The 15,376-nt window shown below is 36.5% G+C and overlaps 1 long non-coding RNA gene across 2 annotated transcripts; it reads right to left on the bottom strand.

Moving 5' to 3' along the window:
* Window positions 1–4,162: 4,162 nt before the first annotated feature.
* Window positions 4,163–15,044, bottom strand: LOC107973712 (uncharacterized). Of its 2 annotated transcripts, none has more exons than XR_001716106.2 (3): window positions 14,731–15,044; window positions 12,241–12,316; window positions 4,163–4,421 (listed from the first exon to the last, which is right to left on the bottom strand). It is a non-coding gene; the product is annotated as an uncharacterized LOC107973712 (long non-coding RNA). The 2 variants fall into 2 exon arrangements; XR_001716105.2 differs by lacking the exon at window positions 4,163–4,421 and adding an exon at window positions 5,498–9,064.
* Window positions 15,045–15,376: the final 332 nt, after the last annotated feature.

The following is a 15,376-nucleotide window of genomic DNA, read 5'->3' as shown; positions in this document are numbered from 1 at the left end:
TGCAAACTGCTACCTCCTGTTTTCTGTAAGCTAGACAGAGAGAGCCTGCTGCTCACTTATTGAGCACTGAGCACAGAAGAGCTATGTTTAATGTAATTGTTTTCATTAGATTCTTCTCTAAGATCACATTTGTCGTTTTCAGGGTCTGAATGCTAGTGGGGTACATTACTTTCATTAGGACTCTTTTATTTGCTTTAGGGAGGATGAATTTCTTTATTATTGAGATTATATATGTCAGCTTGGAAGAAGATTAGAAACAATACGGGGAAGTGACCACATACTTTCTTTTTCACACATAGGATTTGTTTATCTATGTTGAGTTTTAGAAAGTTAACATCATTTGTTTGTTATATGTTTGATTCCCTTCAGTATGTATTTATGGAGTCCTCACTGTATATGTCACACTGGATTAGGTATTATGAATATATATATATATCTATTACTCTTAGGGAAATTGAAATCTAGGTGGGGAAAATAACTTGGACACCTGATAAAGTTAAAGACTAATAAGATACGTGATGAAACGCCAATTTGAAATTAACTTAGTACCAAAATGGATATGCAAACTATTCATATGGATGATCAACAAGTTTTTGTGTTTGGAGAATGAGTTTCCTGTCTTAGAAAGGTAATCAGGCTTTATGAATGAAATTAATTGTGCATTCTTCAATAGGAACCAGAGACAATCTGGACAGTAGTTTGCTCAGCTTTTTGGTGAACCCTGCTTCCAGTTCATCATTTTATATGAGAGAGATTTGATTGGTCTTTTAGGCTGGCTGTGCTTACAGGTTTTGAATACAGAAGACAATAGGAAATTAAAAACAGCTCAACAGAAAGAACCTGCATATTCACTGAACCAAATCCTGCCATCCTCCAACTTTGTTCTCGAATTGATTAGCAAGTTTCACTATTTGGTTTTTGTTTTTGTTTTGCTAGGAAAAGCACTGGGAATAATTCCTGAGTTGTTTCCATTTATAATTGACCAAGATTTACAAATTCTGGGTGATCATATCTTTACAGTAGTTTCAAATAGAAAACTGTATTTGAATTCATCAAGAGAATGAACTGCTCTATAAACCTGTCTTGAGAAGGGACAGACATGGGAAGAAAAATATTGCAGAGAAGGAATATTACTTAGATGATGGCAGATATAGGAATGAGAAATACAAATTGTATAAATTCAAACCTGAGAGACAAAAGGATTAGTTGTAAAGTGGAGAAAAAGTAGGTATAATAATACTTTCCAGGTGATACTTAGCCTTTTTTTTTTTTCCTTTCCACCCTTCCAAAATTTTCTCAGGGAAATTCTTCTTCCCCTTTATCTAGTTTGGAATTGATGTGGGGTTTTGGAAAACTCCCATTTCCTATTATGGGTACCAGTGTCACTGGAAAGCATTACAACACACACACACACACACACACACACACACACACACACAGAGATTTGAGTACCAGGAATGATGATTCAATTACATTTTACAATAATTCCTGGAAGTACCGTTTCCTAGGTTTTAGTGTATGAAAGAGCATCAGATGCAGATTGTATTTTGGGTAGGCACACATATTGCAATGAAAATCCAGGTATGTTTTACCTAGAAGGGAAAATGAACATGGGGATGCCAGTGGTGTGCTCATTTCAGAATGTTTGGCTAAATTTATTGTCAAGAGAAAACTGAAGCTAAATAAAATCATTCTTTAGGGCTAGCACACGTTGTCTCGAAATAGACTGAATTCATTTGTTATCTATATAACATTTTTATATGCTTCACATTACTCACTTTATGCCATTAGGAAAGCACTGAATCTTTAAAGAGAAACTTCCTACAGCTAAAAAAGACATTAAGGGAGAAAAATGCTGGGAGCCATAGTGACAGGTACAACTAAGCTTGTATCCTTCCGTTCCCTGGAAACCAGTCAAACACTATCTCATCTTGCTATGGTTGTGTCTGATCCTCTGCTTCAGACATCTTCCTAATAATGGCAACTGCAGAGGTGACTCTCTGCAAATAAGGGCTTGCAGCCACTGGGCATCCATCACATTTCTCCAGAGCAACATTAGACCACCCTAATGGGTACTCCCGTCTTCATTATGATATTAATTCTCTAAATTTCCGAAGTGATTTCATTTGTAATATGACAAAGGCTGGCTGCTCAGGAGACAAACTGTTTTCATCCCCCTCCTGCATGCTCACAAAGGCTTGCTCTCTTTAGTCTTTGGGGGAAAAGGAATTTGATAGCATCAGATCTCTTGTGATACACAAGGCTGGCTAACAGCTACACCACCTGCCAGCACTTCATGCCTGGCCATCCAGCCTGAAGCTTTCTAAAGCAGTGGTTGATGAGTGGAACATGGATGTTGATTTGGAAAGAAACTATGTGGAGAGAAAACAGCGGCAGAATAAAAAACTCGGCATGGAAGCTGACTGGGATTTGAGGGTAACAGTGGGGTCAGAGAGAGGCTAGAAACAGAATCAATTGCAATAGGGCTGGTTTGGTAGATGCTATCTAACATCATGATTTTTTCGCCCTTGTCCATTGCAGTCTGTCGTGGCTACAAATTTCAGGGCTACCAACTGTATACAACATCCAAAGGAGGGCAATTCATTTTCCTTTCAATATGCTAACCTCTATGGACTTTAATTCAATCTCCCACATCAAAATTAGCTTATCTCCTACAATGCCTACTAGATATAAAACTCAGACTCTCACACACACACACCCACAAAATCCTGTCTTGATCAACATAGAGGATTTTCCACTAACTGATAATCATAATTCCTAATGGGATTAGGCATCATAGCTAGAACATCTGAATTGAGTACAAAATGCTAAATTTTTGAGAAGTCAAGCACTGATGAAAATACTGATGTAGATTTAATTTTTTTTCTACTTTCCCTTTCCTTGCTTTTTTCCGGCAAACTCTTGCTCTTGCCTTAACTGTTGACATTTAATTCATTTAAAAAATTCTTTTTAGAAAAGACTAAAGAAAATTCTTATTTTTCAATTAAGCATAGCCTAATAAGTAGATCACTGTTACTTAAAAATTCAGTATCCTAATTAGAGGTAGCCTAGTTTAGTGGTAAATCATCAGCAAAAGCTGAATTTCATTTTGTTAGCAAACTGCAGTCTTGCAAAAGTGAATGAAAGGAACTACTTGGCTTTCTTTTTTTCAATTTTAAATGAAGAAGCTAAACTGTAGACTCCAACAAGTTTTACTATTTTATATTGGTTTATATTTACATTAATATTTAAAATATTATTTTACATTATATCTGAATTTTTGTCTGTGTTCAAACACCTGGTATCCAGGCAGGATGTATGTAGGCCATATCTCCTTCTTACAAATTTTAATTGAATATTCATATAATTGACCTAAAATTTCAGAATATTTGCTGTAGTTTCAGATCTGCAGGCCATGATTAGATTTGGACAAAAATATAGCTTTTATACTATACTTATTTATTTTAGTTTTTATTATAAATGAACTAGAACCAGATCCATCATATACATTGCTATTAGAAGTGTCAAAATAAAGATGTATAAAATTTTAATAAAGTAAAACAATTATTTGAGAATGATAAATTTTGCTTCTTTCCCCAAGCCACAAATTCTTCAAAAGAAAACAAGAGAACATTACTGGATATTTCATCTCTCATCCATCCTATTATTCAGTTTGAGATACTGTCCTATAAATTTCTTAGTACTTTTGCTCTTTTTGTTTAAAAAATATATTCAAAGCTAAGCTTTGTCTATTTAATCTAAAACTTCTGTAAATGTTATAGTTTTTCTTTTTAGAATTTGAGAGTTGACTGTTTTTCTGACAACTCAATTTCTAGAATAAATCATATATCAAATTGTAATATTGTGCTTCTCAAGATTTTCAGGGGTTAAAGTGCATGCCATAAAAAATTTTAACAGGAATCTTGTGAATATTTGCAAAATCTAAGTACAGACCATTGCCAGATTAGCAATGTCTGATTTTAAATGTCTCTTCCATACAAGTGCGAGACACTTCTGGTTTCACTGTTTCTAGAAACATCATATAATCCTGTTCACTTGCTAGTTTCTTCTACAGCCATGAAGTGCCAGGCTCCCCTGCCACCACTGTAGAATGGAGCTGGATGGTATGATTTCAGGCAGGGTACATCAGGGAGATTCCTTTTATGCTGGAGGGTTTTCCTTGTGGAAGACGTCTTCCTTGGGCCCCAAGTTGGAACAAAAGAGTTGAGTTACATTTGTTCAATTATCAGAGGTTTATTGAGAGCCTCCTATGTGCAAGCCAGCTTCTCCCTTCCAAATGTCCTTCTGAGAACTTAGCATGTTTCACTTTCTTCAAATGATTGGAAACATATTGTTTCCTAACATACACCTAACGCACAGGGCCTTTGATGTTGGATTAGTTGAAAATGGATGATATTTCACTGCAATATAAATAAGAAATAAACAAGTAGAGGATTGTCAGGCTCCTGACATCTGACTGAAACAAAATTAAGTCTAAGTTTCTTGAGTTTATGAATCAGTTCTTATTTGTTTAATTATCTATTATTTGTATAGAGCAGGTAGTTAATATATCTCCATCAAACTAAACTGAAACTATACTAAGATCCACAACTGATACATTTCCATTCATTTGCAATATAGAAATTCAAACCCATGGTTTGAACAATTTGTGGGATTAATGAGAACACTGTAAAGAGTAACAGCATGCTATTATGTTGACAATAATATATATAGCATATTGCCATAACATGTTTTATAGTGTTAGGAATTTTTAATGATCAATAGTTTGGTTTTAGGTGTAAGCAAAACACATATCTAAATTATTTTACATTACTCCTGAAAATCAAATCAATTTCATGTACTATGTAAAATGATTTATATATTGCTGGTTTCACAATTGACATTTACCTACCATATTTTAAGATATTACTTCATCAAAATGCTTTTCACTTAAAAATAAGATGAGCAAAGAAATCACCAATGAATGCCTTTGCAGTGGTAAATGGTATAATAAACATGCATAAGGCTGGGGATCACAATGGACTTATCAGTTCAGTGATTCTGCATAAATCCAGTGAGATGGCAGATGTTTAGGTTCTTTTTTCCCAAGTTGCCAACTGGAGAGATCCAGAAGAGAGTTTAGACTCTACTCCAATGAGTACTATTTCTTGGAAATCAACTTTCTGATCCAGTAGGTGCCACTAATGCCTTGTTAAAGCTGTTGTGAAGGTCCTACATTAATCCAGCCCTTCATAATCACAAATTGGGACTCAGGGTGTTTGGCAGAGACAGGCACAGTCATGTTAATATAGAGAAAATTAGCTTTCCTATTAGATTATGCTTTCACATTTCTATAGCTAAAACCCAAGGTGGGTGGCGGAGGGTGGTAGAGTGGGCCAGGGAGGGGGGTGGCGGGGGCTGGCAGCTACCCGAATGTTGAACTCCCCACAACATGGGAAATAGTAAGTCCCAATATAAGTTTTTTTTTTTTAATTCACTAGTACAATGTGCTCTACACAATATAAGAGTACTAGTCTACAAATTACAAACCTTGGCTCCCAGTTCCAGCATGGCCAATAAATGGCTCTTTGTCCTTGGAACCATTTAAACCCCGAGAGCTTTAGTTTCCTTACTGTCTAAGAGAGGGAACTGATGAAAATAATCTCTCAGGTCTTTTTAAAATTCTAACATAATTTCTATTTTTAAAAACACAAATTAGACTTCTTTACTAATTTACGCTAATTACAGACTCTTTTTTAAAAAAAGCAGGCAGAATATTCACTTATTCTATTATTTTAAAAATACTTGCAAAAGGGATATGGTTCTTTTTTACATAAATATGCCCTTGCTTATTATTCATTGTTCTTGCTGTTAGAAGTAACCTAGGGATTTTTGGTGAGAGCATTATCTATAAGTAGTTTTTCCAATAGACATTTTCCTCCAGAGTAGCAAAATTCTATTATTATTGTTTCAGTGATAAGAGAAGCATCAAGTTGTAATAGTGAAAGAAGAGTTTGAAAATTACTGATGTATTTTCCACTTGGTTTAAAAAACCAAGTGGAAAAAACACTGAGAGAATTAAGGAGAAAACGACTAGCAATTTTCTTTTATTTTCAGCTCAAGAAATCAAGAGTGTGCTAGAGGTAGAAACTCTTACCATTGTAAAGATGACGCTTCCTTTAAGAGGGGGCCTGTGTCTGCTTGGAAAGCTCTTCCCCCAGATACCTGTATTGTTCATTCTGTCACTTTATTCAGGTGCTTGCTATGATATCGCCTCATCAGAGAGAATGTTTCCTGATAACTTGTTGAAAATAGCATCCCCTGTCACACTCTATCTCCTTCCTCTACTTTATTTTTCCTTACATAATATTTATCACCACCTGAAATGTATTTATTTATCGTCAATTCACCCTCCCATCCCCAATGTGAATGGAAGCTGCATGAAGTTACTGTGTCACTAGTGCCCAGCATAGTATTTAGTGTATAGAAGCTGCTCAACAAACATTTAATAAATGAACTCCTGTAAATATTTAGTGCAAGCTGATGGAATTGACCCAGTGTGAAATAAAGATTTTTTTTTTTTTTTTTTGCATCACGGGAAGCCCAGAATCTAGGGTAGGGCATGCCAACTCTGATGCCTACAAAGATTAAAAAAGATAATTGTAAATATGTGGGTAAATACAATAGGGGGTGGTAAGAATCATTGTGAATGGAAGAATTTATCGATATCTAAAAAATTTCACATATTTCAAACAGTGTTGGAGTCAAACCAAACATAGCTATGTGCTATATTTGACTCACAGGGTCTACCTGCTTATAATGTGTGCAAGGTAACCTTTGTGGAACAGTGTAAGTAGGAATGACCTTGTGTTTTATTATGAATGAGGCAAAATACAAACCAAAGTAAATAAAAACCTAAAACAGAAGCCACCTGAAAATCTGAATAGCTGTTGATATTGAAGATCACTAAGAAACAGAAATTGAACCCCTAGATATTGAACCTGATCGTGACATCAGGGTGTTTATCAATAATTAACTTGATATTTCTAGGAGAACAATGTTTAACGTGATTCTAAGTATTCATTATAAATCCATATTTCTCAAGCTTTACATCCCTTGCTTCTAGAGAAAGCCTCCTTTGTCTGCAATTGGATTCCTTTCAGAAAATGAGATCACTACAGACACCATATTTCTGACATTTTTTAAAGGCAAAAATGACAAACTTGTAAACTCTAATTCATATCCAGTCTTTGATTACATAGCATTATTTATGGCTTCTGATGCTTTCAAGAACTCTTTACCAAGAATACTGTGTTGAAAATAAAATGTGCAGGTACAGAGATTTTAGTTACGGGAAAGGTTTTGTTCAGAGTCCTGCTTCATTCTAGCTGCACCGACTTCAGGGTTCTAGGTATGTTGCTTCAAGCTGCACTTAAGGCACTTTAAACCTGAGTTTTCTTCTGCTTATTTATAGTTACCCCAACTGCAGTTTAACAAGTAATAGCTGTTCAGTTATCTAGTTTCCCATTTTCCCATACCAAGCTTAGCTTCAGAGACAAATCCAGCATACAAATATTCAGAGAGAGAAGTCGCCTTAGGTATGAGGAATAACTCCGCTTAGCTCTCCAGATATTGTGTGCTTATTAGGTCATCTTACGGCCTGACATAGTAGTTAATATTAAAATGAACTTGCAGGTCAGCATGGAGGTAGCCTACTCCTATTTTTTGGCCTATTTCTAGGAACCAGTAGGAATGAAATCAGTGGGTTGGAATTAGTTGCGGAATTCTCTTTCCTCCCTATTTATTTCTCTTCTAGTTCAAAAGATGGAAAGGCACATCTATGTAGATATTCATAACTAGAAACAATAAACATATTGAAAAAAGGTAGAGTCAGATCCAAATATGTTTAGAGGCCACTGACTTCTCAATGTAATTTGGTAGGCATTTATTAAAAGTCTCCCATGTTTTAGACTCTGCTTGGTTTCTGCTGCCAAGAAGAGGGTGATGACATACCCTGTAAACATATTACATGCATAGTAATGCAAAGGACCACCAGGCTAGACATGCCAACAGGAACATCATATTTGGCTATACTGCAGGCTTTTTCTCTTAGATGTGCATAGTGGTACATAATTACGCTTTATTTCTCAATTTGTACATTTATGATAAATTCCAGATCTTTTAACAGCATATGCATCCTAAATTCCAGTTTTAACACTGACAAGAAGAAATGGAGTGGCCAAAGATACAAGAGAATTTCTATCTGGACATGCTAATAAAAAAAAGATTTCGTAGTATTCCTCAATCTTTATTTGTCTGTGAGAAAAAGTAAATTCCAAGGGTAGCTTAGTTGCTTAGAGTTCAAACCTGGAAACTATTAACAGAAGTGCTGATCTTAGCTATCCTGAGGGTAAAGAGAGAAGAGGGTGTTTCTCAGGCACTAAATATAGGTTTACAGAGCTTCCCATCAAATGGTGATGCACTTCAGGAGCAAAGACAGGCAGCAGATATCTGGGAAAGGAAAGTGAAGTTTGAGGGAAGCCATTGTGAACATTACATGTTTTCCATTATGCACAACTGCGCACGTGATGAGGATATCTGTAGTCAACATGAAAAAGCCTGATTACCTAACTGGGTACACACTTGGCCTCTGAACACAATTGAAGCAGAGCTTCTAATGCATCTGCGATTGTGGGCCACTTGATGTACCTGAAGCCCTGTCACTGGGAAACATGAATGTGCAGAAAGCTCTTAAATTCAGCATTTGAGGTGGGTGGAACAAGCTACTCAACTTTTCCCCCTCCTCTTTGCTTCTCCTTTTCTCCTTTCTTTTCCCTGTTCCCTTTGTGAATTTATGATTCAGAAATTATTCACACTGACTTCAAGCTCTGTCATTTCTTCATGGGTGTTTTATGCCTGCTCTTGGATTTTCATCTTGTCATTGGGTCTAGAAGTGGTGGTATATCATTACATTAAAATACTTTCCTGTGCTGAATCTGTCAGCCTGGTTAAATCCTGTGTGGGGAGAGCCAAACTAAATTCTGAAATGATCCACTGGATCTTTCTGCAAACATTAAGAGAAAAAAATATTAGTTCTCTAAGTTGAACAAATACTACATTAAAAATAAAGAGCTGCATGATATGACGTTGAAACTTTTAATTATGACTTTGTTTATGTTGCTGAAATATTAGCTCTGGAGTGTTTCTGTGGGCAGTTGATGTAAATGGCGGTTACATACTGCTTGATGAATGCTTCTTATCTTTCTCGTCTTTTTTTTTATGTTTGGGTACTCTACTTGTTCTATTCTCCAATTAATGAATACAAGTTGCTGCATGTGATTATAGTATATAGGTTAGGATTATTTATTCTTTCTTTTCTGAGTAATCTTCAGAACCATGTAATAGAAGGGCAATTATCTCATCCTAGACATATAGCCTTACAAAGAACCTTGAATACATACTTTCTATATTATTTTTCTGTTTCTCTTTCCTCTCCATTCCCCCACCATTTCTCTTTCCCCCATTCCTTCAAATTTGCATGTGCTTGTCTTGAGATAACTGACTTTTCTCAGTGAGAGCAAGATAATTATTAACCAACTGGGCCACTATCTACATTTGCCAGTTTGTCTCTAGTACTGAATGAAAAGGGATTCCTGTAGTAGCTTAGTAAAGTTTGCATTGTACAGATAGCTATTAGAATTGCCATATTAATATATGTAACTAACACCTTGCTATTTGAATACATTTCAGGAAATATTTATAGAAGTACATAATATAAATCTAAATTCTGGGCAAAATTATACAAACAGTTCATCTCTAAACTCTATTACTTATATAATTGAAACCTGGACATTTAAAATGACAGGTTCATTATTAAGTGCAATGTACTTTTTGTTCTGAAGAGACAAAAACCTTTGTGTCTTCCTAATCTTCATGGAAGTTCTACTAGTGGTTTGTAGGTAGCACTATGCCTGGTGAGACTATTACTACCTTTAGGGTGTCTATCTGGATGGAATAAGAAAAGTTTGATGAAAGAAGTGGAATGGAAATTTGGTTTTGTCTGTTTATTTAAAGTCACAAGAGGCTTATCTCTCTCTCTCTCTCTCTCTCTCTCTCTCTGTCTCTCCCTGTGTGTGTGTGTGTGTGTGTTTGTGATTAATTTTTGCAGCTTCATCTTTGTTGATCTTTTGCAGTCATTCCTGGGAGTTTATATGCTTAAAAATAATTTCTAGAAACTAGAGAGAATGGTTTCCTGAGTAAATGACCACTTATGACAAGATTGAATTTACTCTCTGTGTTTGAAAAGATGCTCTTGCTCACCTGGGAGCTTTACTTTTGGCAGGTTACTAGTAATCCTTTCTATGGAATGGTGTCATTCCATGACAATTGAAAAAGAGAGGGCTGCATTTCCAAGATTTCCCTTCTAGGATTTCATGAGATTTTGAGCCTCCAAGAGTAAAGCAATAAAATATCGCCTGGAGGTGGGCGGCCTCAGAAAGAAAAATACACACCAATATTCTCAGTTACCCCTACCCAAAACAGAATCTCTGAATGTAAATTAAAATGAAATTATCTGTGTTAATGCAGGGGTGCATCTTTTGAAAGTCATTTGTGTTAAACTTAGGTGGCATTCTGTCAATTGGCAAGGGTATGTATATCAGATTTCTTGTTTAAATTATGTTGCATCTAAGCTAATAATAGAATCTCAGCAGTTTACATTTCTTGCAAAAGTGATAATGAGAGAGAAAGGCTCAGAGGTGTATTAGATGGCAAATGGTAGCCACTCTGATAGCAATCATTTTTAACAGATAAGCCACAAAGTAGATAATTTACACCTGGGTGATCTGTAGACTACTAGAAATGACTATATTTGCTTTTAGTATTCTTGCTTACACATACATTGCTATCGGATTGATTCCTGAAAAGGAATGTCAACGGAGATAGGATGTTGAGGTAAAAACATGTTACAGGCTGCCAATGGACTCAGATCTGAACTCCAACTCTGATGTTTCTAGTTTCAGATTTTGAATAAGCCTTCAAAGTCTATGAGTAGTTTCTCTATCCATAATATGGAATGATATATGGATTTTTCTTATCTAACATATTTTGGATCCTGAAGTTAGGAAATATAGTTACAAAGATGCTAAGACACAATTTTGGGCCACAAATAGATCAGGGGGTGGGCAGGAAACAGACAAATAAAGTAGCAATTTCACTCGGGCAGGAAGAGTTAGAAGAGAAGTTGGATTGAGGCCCTCTATCATCCACCTTGTAATAATTCATATCTCTCTCTCTTACTGAACAATGAAATCCTTGAAGTCAGGAATCATGTATCATTTACTTTAAAATCAACAGAAACGTAGAGTTAGGCCATAACAGGCACAGAAAGCATTTTTGTAGAATGATTCTTAAACCACTCAGGTTAGATAAATGTTGTAACCCAGGATAATGAAAGATAAACATAGAAACAAGTACTGTGTGCATGTTGTTGGGCCAACACCAACCTTACAAGTAGGCAAAGGAGGTGGTTATGTGCTTGATTAGATGAGATCATATTTTCAATATACTTAGGATACTATTTGGAGTGGAGCTCACTAAACAGAACTATTATATATACAATGATATAAGAAGTGGGAGCCATCAAAACATCCACTCAACCAAAATAAACTGCGGTAAAGCCCTAACACTTGAGTGTGAATTAATTTTTGATATTAGCAAGCTTAATATCAGAACCCAGATGGTATATGAGATTTAGGAGGAAAACTTGATAAGAAAGGAAGAAGGAAAAGTCTATAGCCTGGAGCCCTTTGGTGAGAACCGGACCCATCAGGGTGGATCCCGGCATAGCCATAGGCTTCCCTCTTCAGCCAGGGGGAACATGATGCCATTAACTTTCTGAGCCCAAACTTTGGGAAAGTTTTGCTGAAAATGGTGAGATGAGCCTGATTGCAGTCTTCACCTAGCCGTGGGAGAGTCCTGGGTGACTCTGTAAGTCTGCCAACAAGGTAGAGAGAGGGGATGGAGAAGCTTCATGTATTCAACTCCCTCATGCCACAATAAGAAGTGAGAAATAAGCTTAAGAACGCATCAAAGTGGGAGTAATGATAGCGGTAAAAATGGCATCTATATATTTCCTTTCCTGCTCCCAAGATACTAGAAGACATCAGTTAGTGAAATGAAGAGTTCCTATGGGGCAGAAAGCAAATAATAAGAGCTCTGTAAACCACTTTGATTACTCACTTTCCTTCCAACTCGGGTGCCATTCATGTAAGCATTCTTGTGAAGGATGAGCTATCAGCTAAGTCATACCAGGGAACTGCCAATACAAAAACATCAGTAAGCACCTTAAGTATTGAATGGAAGTCAAATATTGGGCATGAAGATTGCTAAGCCAGTCTAAGGAACAAAACTCCAAAGGCCACCAATAGAGGTAAGTCCTGTACTTTTCATTAAGATTTAGCAATTTGTGATTTGTTTTCAGTATTAGAGAATAATCCTCTTTATTAATGTTTGCAGCAGATACATGAATGGTGCAAATTGCATGTTATAATTTGCCATGGAAATCTTATTGTCTCAATTAAGTATCCATTTAGTTAGCACATTCTTCAGTGAACTATTCTTCAAAGGCCTGGTGGTATTTCATGGTACGTCAGTCCATAATTTGCTTCTCCAGCTTAATTGCCAAGGGGATATATCCTGACTCCTAGCCTGAGGTTGGCCTTGGAAAGTATAAAGTTATGTTTGTTAAATGCAAGCCTCATGATCTCTGGACAGCGTTAGCAATAATCTTCCTGCCCATTGCACAAATTCCTCCCTGTAAATGCCAGTGATCATGGTGTAGACAAGCATGGAGTCCAATCCTGTGATTTTCCTTGAAAACTAAACTTCTTGTCAGCTTCTGAAGCCCCCTTCTTTCTTTTAATGTTAGCATTTTGTTAAAGTAAATGGAATTAGAAGTAGAGATAAATCGGCTTAATCACACATGAAGCACGATTTTTCATGAGTTACCACACTCATTTTTATATGAAACAATGAAAACATGAACTTGTTAATTTGCAGCAAGGTTGAAAACTTCTAAAAATATTGAATTTCTGTTTTAAACACTTGTCTATGTTATGTAGAAATAAATCATTTTTAGACCATTCAGCTCTGAGTCTAGATTTGAATGATGAATATTCTCTAACATTGTTTATTCTAAAGAGAGAAATGCCTATTGTATATGTGTGTATGCACACATAAATAGACTTTTTATAGTTTTGGAATTCAAGTGGAAGTGTATGTAATTAATCTTTCAATATGGTATGTCAGCGTAGAAAAGGTATGGATTTCATATGAGTAAATTTATTTTTATTATGAGGAAATAATAAAAAGGATAAATTTTCCAATATTTATACAGTTTACCTCATACCTGATTCTCAAAAAAATAAATAAAGCCTGAGTGAAGGTAAGCATTCCCCTAAGTGGCACAGGTGGCAAGGAATCTTCTAAATTTTGAAATATTTTGAAATTCTCATTGGATTTGCTATTATTCTGACAAATGAATTCAGAAGACAGCCATGCTCATTTTAATTAATTACAACATAAACCTTTAAAGAAAACCTTTGCCTTTAATTTGTTTGCTAAACCAACACAATGTTTCAGGGCTGCACAAGTTGTGGACTGCAGAGGTTGCATAAGTTGTGGACTGCACAAAGATGACTGGTTGAAGGGCTTAGGAGAAGTCTACATCTAGCCTGTTCTCAACTGATCATGCCTTTGCCCTTGGGGTAGCATCATCCACCTTTAATAATTCCCACAAAAGTGTTATGTGGATACTGTGTAATTTTAGTGTACTTTCATTTCTAGTTTTAAATTTCCCTTCTAACACTGTCTCACTGTCTCTAGGGTCCAGTTAGAGCAATATTTGAAAGAATCAACCAATAGAATGAATCTAACAAATCTGGCTGGTGTTTCCTCCATTGTGTTGACTGCATTGACTTAAATCATGTATTTATCATAAGAAAACAACTTAGGTCCAGAAAAATTTAGCCAAGAATAATAAGTTTCATTTTATATTTCACACACTACCCCCAATAAAAGTTGAATGATCTCATTTGGAGGAAACTCTTATGCATGTCAAAAATCAGGGTTCATAACAATAAATTATGTTTGTATTACTCATATAACTTTATACTTAAAAAAAGAGTAGCTGGCCAGGCACAGTGGCTCACACCTGTAATCCCAGCACTTTGGGAGTCTGAGGCAGGTGGATCACAAGGTCAGGAGTTCAAGACCAGTCTGGCCAAGACGGTGAAATCCTGTCTCTACTAAAAATACAAAAATTAGCTGGGCATGGTGGCGGGAACCTGTAATCCCAGCTACTCAGGAGGCTGAGGCTGGAGAATAGCTTGAACCTGGGAGGTGGAGGTTGCAGTGAACCAAGATTGTGTCACTACACTCCAGCCTGGGCAACAGAGCAAGACTCTGGTTCTAAATAAATAAATACATAAATAAATAAATGTAGCTATAGTTTTTTAACCAAAATATATGCTATAAAATAATCTATTCACAATTTTTTTACATCCTTACTCAATTGCCATAAAATGTGTTTTATAAATAATAATATGAATTATTGTGTCCAGAATTGTTTCCTTCTGGTGGGTTCTTGGTCTCACTGACTTCAAGAATGAAGCCACGGACCCTCATGGTGAGTGTTACAGTTCTTAAAGATGGTGTGTCCAGAGTTTGTACCTTCAGATGTTCAGATGTGTCCGGAGTTGGTCTGGGTTCGTGGTCTCACTGACTTCAGGAGTGAAACCGTAGGCCTTCACAGTGAGTGTTACAGCTCTTAAAGGTGGCGCGTCTGGAGTTGTTTGTTCCACCTGGGGGGTTCGTGGTCTCACTGACTTCAGGAGTGAAGCTGCAGACCCTCGTGGTGTTACAGCTCATAAAGGTAGTGAGGACCCAAAGAGTGAGCAGCAGCAAGATTTACTGTGAAGAGCAAAAGAACACAGCTTCCACGACGTGGAAGGGGACCCAAGCAGGTTGCCTGCTGGCTTGGGTGTGGCCAGCTTTTATTCCCTCACTTGGCCCCACCCACATCCTGCTGATTGGTCCATTTTACAGAGTGCTGATTGGTCTGTTTTACAGAGTGCTGATTGCTGCATTTACAAACCTTTAGCTAGACACAGAGCATTGATTGGTGTGTTTTTACAGAGTGCTGATTGGTGTGTTTACAAATCTTTAGCTAGACACAGAGTGCTGATTGGTGTGTTTACAATCCTTTAGCTAGACAGAAAAGTTCTCCAAGTCCCCACCTGACCCAGAAGCCCAGCCAGCTTCACCTCTCATTATGACTGAGTTGAAGTGTGAGATTTGATTGTTTCATTTATATTTA

Source organism: Pan troglodytes, chromosome 13 (genome assembly GCF_028858775.2).
Source record: "Pan troglodytes isolate AG18354 chromosome 13, NHGRI_mPanTro3-v2.0_pri, whole genome shotgun sequence".
In the NCBI taxonomy this organism is placed as follows: domain Eukaryota; kingdom Metazoa; phylum Chordata; class Mammalia; order Primates; family Hominidae; genus Pan; species Pan troglodytes.
The sequence above is the reverse complement of the archived record's forward strand: the minus strand, read 5'-3'. Positions and strand labels throughout refer to the sequence as shown.